Source organism: Micropterus salmoides, unplaced genomic scaffold (genome assembly GCF_014851395.1).
Source record: "Micropterus salmoides isolate LMB-PRFRI ecotype aquatic unplaced genomic scaffold, ASM1485139v1 Ms_hic_scaffold_4, whole genome shotgun sequence".
Lineage (NCBI taxonomy): Eukaryota > Metazoa > Chordata > Actinopteri > Centrarchiformes > Centrarchidae > Micropterus > Micropterus salmoides.
This window is the reverse complement of record NW_024043372.1, coordinates 3,307,977-3,314,351: the sequence shown is the minus strand read 5'-3', so window position 1 is coordinate 3,314,351 and position 6,375 is coordinate 3,307,977. Positions and strand designations below refer to the sequence as shown.

The 6,375-nt window shown below is 40.6% G+C and overlaps 1 long non-coding RNA gene across 2 annotated transcripts; it reads right to left on the bottom strand.

The window, feature by feature from the left end:
* Nucleotides 1-3,311: 3,311 nt before the first annotated feature.
* On the bottom strand, nucleotides 3,312-5,503 carry LOC119886667. Of its 2 annotated transcripts, none has more exons than XR_005441528.1 (2): nucleotides 3,817-5,503; nucleotides 3,312-3,746 (listed from the first exon to the last, which is right to left on the bottom strand). It is a non-coding gene; the product is annotated as an uncharacterized LOC119886667 (long non-coding RNA). The 2 variants fall into 2 exon arrangements; XR_005441529.1 differs by having other exon boundaries at nucleotides 4,857-5,502.
* Between the last annotated feature and the right edge of the window lie 872 nt (nucleotides 5,504-6,375).

Here is a 6,375-nt window from a genome sequence, read left to right as displayed (position 1 = left end):
CAGAAAATGTGAGAAAAACATATCTGGATCTGTGGAGGGTGGAAATGTTCCTGAAAATGTGACCGTGTTTGTGAGTATCTGATGTGCTTCTATCAGTAAATAACCGAATGCAGAGCACGCACATTAAAAAAACTCAACAAACTTTGGATTAAATGACAAACTGAAGGAAAAAGTCAGGCAAAAAATCATTTAATGTAACACAGCAACTTTTGGATTTAAGACAGATCTTCATCAGGCATTGTCAAATACACATCACAAAACACAACAAGCTATATACTGTAGATAGACACAGACACATTCATCACTCAGGTGGTTGTGATCTGCACGAGTTAATCCTCTCAGACTGGACCAATCAGAGCAGAGCTGGATCAGACTCTAACATGCCACTATATGGACAAAACATGCCTCTCTCAACTAATTATACAACAATACAATTATACAAGAGATATTAAATCAAAGGTATCCAAAGATTTAGTAAAATTAAATACATAAATCATCTAAATATGAATCACTTATCATTACAACTATGTTGAAAAATAGTACGAGAAAAATAACGGAAAAGAAATTATATTGTTTAAATGGCAAAAACAAGCATAAACTAGTGAAATGTAAACACAGCAAAACAGAACGTAGATGGTCACATTTCGTTGACAGAAGTTTTGAACATTTGCTGGAAGGTGCTGGTGGGTCTGTTAAAGGAGCAGTTTACAGCAACAACCTATAAAGTTGTACATAAACATCTCAGTTTTCTTAAAGACAGCAGTGACTGCAACTGTGAGTCAGTCAGTGCACCCCATTTACAAGACCTTGCACGAGTCCTTACTGATGCAGCCAGCGTTCAAATCCAGCCTGTGGCCCTTTGCTGCATGTCGCCCCCTATCTCTCTCCCTCCTTTGCTCTCTCTCCACTGTCCTAATAGTCAAAAATATCTTTTAAAAAAGTATTTATGATTAGTGATATTAAAGAAGAGTAATAAGAAAGAACAAAACTTTACTAAACTAGTGATCTCAGGTTGTTGTTGTTGGCAGAGTAAATGCACCATGTAGGTTGATCAGAGATGTGAGGTTGTTCTTGATGTTTGAAAAATGACTCTTCAAGCCTTTGACTGGTTCATATTTTGAGAAAACATGATTTACATAAGACTCTTTCAATTCAGAACCTTCACAGGGTTTCCTATCTTTATAAATTACTCTACATCCTACATCTCTCTCAGAATTTCTAATAACACATTCCTCTGTCATCATTGAAGCTAAATAACTACCAGAATAATGCCTCTCTATCGTGATCTCAGTAGTACTGCTCTTGTAAGTCTTGTATTTCTCCATTAAATTATCCAGGTGCTGCAGATACACACTGATGGCAGAATTGATCGCAGTCTGATGGTCTGATGCAGGTTTGCCAGTCTGAACATTCAGACGAGCTTCATGGATCAACATCTGGAGGTGGAAGGAGGCTCCATTGACCCAGATTTTGAACCCACGGGTGCTCATCTGTCCGTCATGCAGCAGGGAGTTTCTGAGGATGGTGAGATGGTTGCTCAGCTGGGCTTCTAGTCTCCGTAATTCTTCAAGTAATCGTTGGTCATTGTTAATGAATGTCTGATGGCGCTTCAGATACTCTGACATTGTGTCCCGGACAGATGAGGCTTTCTCTTCACCAAATACACGTTGGAGCATGCTGTATGGAGTCTCAGTTGATTCGGTCCTGCTCAACATGCTGATCTCCATGATCATGGAAAGCACCAGCGCTCCAATTCCAACAGCATTTGGGATTACAGTCAATGCACCCAAACTAGATCCCAAGTTGTTAATGTAGTCTGGCACTTTGTTGACCAGCTCAGTAGAGTAGGCTACCAGCTGAGCGTTGGAGTCGGTACCCGAATATTTCAGTAGAGACTCATCTATGCCTATATCAGGTAAGAGGCATGGATGCTGTAAAGCAGTTTGATAGTAATCAAGAGCAAACCTGTCATAGTCCTCTTGTGAGTATTCAGCGCCCATGTTTTTCACTTGACCTGTGAGGCTCAAAGTGTAAAGGTACCACGACCAACAGACTGAACACCAGGCAATTCAGAATGTTTGAACATGAAGTCTAGTCAGCTCCCTCATATACACCAGGGATGGCACGCCACTAACCAACCAGACTTCTGGAAAGTTAGGCGTATTTGTTGACTCTGGTCTAAATCCCAGTGTGTGGAAAGTCCAGGGACACCAACTGTGCCCCACAAATTTATATGTATAAGGTTACAGTTCAAAAGCAAACCAAATACTGGTATTGTGGAGTGTTTCTTTATGTTCGTTCAAGTTTTTTATATACTATATATTTATTTTAAAATAAAGAAAACCTTTCCAGAATCCACCTTTAGAAACAGGCACTAACAGTTATTATTACATTATGAATTGCTGTTCTCATACTGAATCTGTGAGGTTGAATGAAGGTGAGAAAGAGATGAACACCAGGCAATTCAGAATGTATTAAGATAAAGGCCACAGTTAGCTTTCTCAAATGTAGACTAATTGTAGATTAAAACAAAAATAAAACAAATAAGGTTAGCTCCAAACCCCCAAACTGGCAAATTAAAGCAAACGTCGCAAAAACTTGGAAGGAAATGGCGTTCCACCAATCTGGAAGAATCCTGCTTAATCTGGTAAGAGAGTCTTAAAACACGGCAAGGCTCTCCGTAATGCCAAAGCAGCCTCATCATTAATAGAGGAAAATAAAAACAACCCCAGGTTTCTTTTCAGCGCTGTAACCAGACACAGCTCTATTCTAATTATCAGAGACAAACTCCATCACCTCCTGCCCTCAACTGGTATCAATTTATCTCCAAAGTCAGGAACCTTAAAAACATTAATCTTCTACTAACTTCTTCATCCAAACCATCAACCTGCCTCTTCTCTTGGACCCCATCCCAACTGTGCTGCTTAAAGAAGTTTTACCCTTAGTACCTCTTCACTAGACATGATCAATCTGTCTTTATTAATGGGCTATATACACTACAGTTCTATATCTAACCTTCCCTTTCTCTCTAAGATCCTTGAGGAAGCAGTCACCAAACAGTTGTGAAAACTTTCTACACAGCAAAATTTAAGAGAAGGCACAAGACTTTCCTCTTTGATAAAGCTTATACAAGACACGGGCTAGTTTATTAGTCATCAAAGCTGCATAACGAAACGAAATTTGTAGTTCCTTCATGCTACACACATATGATTATGTGTAGGCCTATATTAAAATATGGTAACATAAAATAAAATGAAACAGTATGCACAGTTATTTATATAAATATATACATACACATATGCACCCCGAACTTTCCACAGTGCATTTTTTTAATTTGCATGGGGTGAATGTAAACAGCAGCAACAAGGTGATAATATGAAAGTTTCATCTTCACAATAAACAGTCTGACATCTGGGAAACAGAGTCCATCTTGACCAAACATCATCAATGTGAAACACAGAGCCCACCTCCTCTCATCTTTCCGGGCGTCTTGCGCTGACAACTCGGAACATGGACCACCTGCCAAGTGTCTCTGTAACGATGTGGCCACAACAGGCTCTGAATTCTGTTGTCTGGTCAATATGAGTCCCATTTTGTCCAGACAGCCTCTTTTGGAGCAGAATTAAGTCGATGGCTCCTCTCCTGGCTCTCTTTCCTGGCTCTCTTTCCTCTTCTATGAGCGATCACCGCACCCGCCGTAGCACCTGGTCCAGTTGTTTGGGCCGGGTGGATCGTGGTCTGCTGCTCTGTAATCCAAAAACCCAGCATTCATCTTCCATTGACTGTGTTTATGTTCCATTTTTGTTCAGGGCTTACCTGAGACATGCCTTAGTTACGCTGCTATAGGCCTAGACTGCTTCATGGGGATTTCCCATGATGCTGTGGCTTTTTGCAGGTGTTTTTGACCTCCAGTCTGGATCGGAGGTTGCAACCTGTTGTCCCCATTGGCCTGTTGACCCACTGTATCAACTATCGTTATTAGTCCTATTATTATTATCATTATTATCACTATTATTCCTTTTTATTCATATTTGTATCATTACCACCACCATTCCTATTATTTTACATCTCCATGAGGAACTTGCGTTAGGCTACTCTGTGTTTTTTTGTCTCTTTCCTCCTGCTCTTTCTCTTAACTCAAGAGTTAACCGTGTTTGTTGATTTTGCCCTGATGTCCAGAAGGTCCAGAAGTTCAGAGCTAAAAGCAAATATTGGTCCTCAGCTAAAGACAGACAAACAACACCATGTAAGCACATTATCTGTAAATATATTTTGCAATTTTATCTAAGCATTTTGCCCTGTGACGGACTGGCAACCTGTCCAGGGTGTACCCTGCCTTTCGCCCCAAGGTCAGCTGGGATTGGCTCCAGCCCCCCGCAACCCTGTATGCAGGATAAGCGGTTGACGATGGATGGATCTAAGCATTTTGTACATTTTGTAGCTCTCATCTTTGTTACTTGGGACGTCCTAGTAGCTTTGGTGTCATCACACTATGTGGTGGGATACTTGGTGAAAATAAGGAGAAGAAAGAAGCCAAGATGAGCAATAGTTAAACTTGGTATCTTAATTGAAGATACTGCCAGTATCTTCAACTAAGTCCAGTTGCCCTTGACTTTAACCTTCGTTGGAGACTGTTTCTTTCACTACCACCACCCTCCCCCCCAAACAAAGCAGTCTCTCCCGACTTTTGAACTACTATATTCATAACAGCAGCAAGCAGTATGGTTTTTACAAAGCATATATCTTTTCTTAACACCACTGGCTGGAATAAAACAATAAAGCAAGTAAATCCCAACTTTTGAACTACTGTATTTCTACACATGTATTTAAGAGCAGTATTCAGTATTTTTACAAACCGTTGCGTAACACCACTCTCTACTGACACGTCCAAGCATCACGGGCAGCAGCTCCCGGAGTTTCTTTCTGTAAGTTTCACATTGCTGTGCTGCTTCAGCAGATGCTTCAATAAATGACATGAAGAATTGTTTGCGGACGACAATGTTCTTTGCATCTTAGACTGTGATAGATAGTGGCAGTAGCTACTTCCAGCTGTGGAAAGAACGCCTCTCTCCCTCGTTCTCCATTCTTCCTTTAGCTTTTTGGCTAACAGCTGACTTGAACAACATAAGGTCCGGTGCCGCTGACCTCAAAAGGAGGACTGGACCCAACTATATATTTAAACAGAGTTAATTCTTACTACAAAAACACAAAGGGCACAGCACCCATTACACCTGATGAAAACTAACACAAGATACTACGTGTGGCAGTCAGTGTGGACTCTGGCCCTAATTCCACCCTTTTGTTAACCACATGCTGGTGCACACAAATCAAAAATAATCAAATATACTGTGATTACTGGCTACTAAACATAACCACCAATAGACTACCACAGACCTAAGTGAATTTCTCCACTAAACACAATGCAGAGCTAACTAACAAGATACCCAGTCAATACAAGCGGCACACAAGTCAATTGGCTGTGACAAGCTGCCTCGAGCAACTGCTGGGCTCTCCTTATGAGCAGAGTAATCCGGATGTAGTGACCAGCCATTGGTTGAGCGGGAACAGAGGGAACCAATGGGTGGGACTGAAGTCAGCAACCCAGAAACCAGGAAGTAGCCGGGTCTTCTTTCCACAGGGACACACAGCCTACTTGGTAGAGGTGAGACAGAAAAGGGGGAAACACAAAGGTGACAGCGACAGCCGTGACAAAAGTAATATTATTACAGTAACGCGTACTGGACAACACTGTAGGAGACAACAAAAGATATGTGGCCTAGTTTCATCCAGCAGGTGAAAGTTAAAGTGGAGAAATTATCATTATTGAACCCAACGCTTGTGATGTGTCGCAGAGTTTAATAGTGCTGATGCTGAAGAGAATGTCATTAGTTTTGCAGATACCAGCAAATCTCAGCCCTGGACAGGTTGCCAGGCCATAATGAATAACATAAAAAATAAAAAATGAATGATCAAAATACGAAGGGCTCCTCTGTGGTGTTGAACATGATTGCTGGAGTAGGTCCACTTGGCTCCTGGGATACAACAGATACATTTGAGTTAGTAGGTGAAACTTAATTATAAGCAATAAATAGTTTTGATTTATTAACTTTGATGTTTAACATCATCTAAAGGATGGAAGTAATGTTGACCTGTGGACGTTTGTGGAACTACATATGACAAGGCCTCTTTGAAGTAAAGTAGATTGGAAATATCTTTGTTGAATTGAAGGTTTAAGGTTATTTTGTGTGTTTCATTTATCATGACATATGTGTGTGTCAGAGTGACGCAATTATCCTATCATACATATATAAAGTATATGGCTGCACAATAGTTGTCTAAAAGAAAGTTTTCCCTACACTGGGGTTAAAATACTGG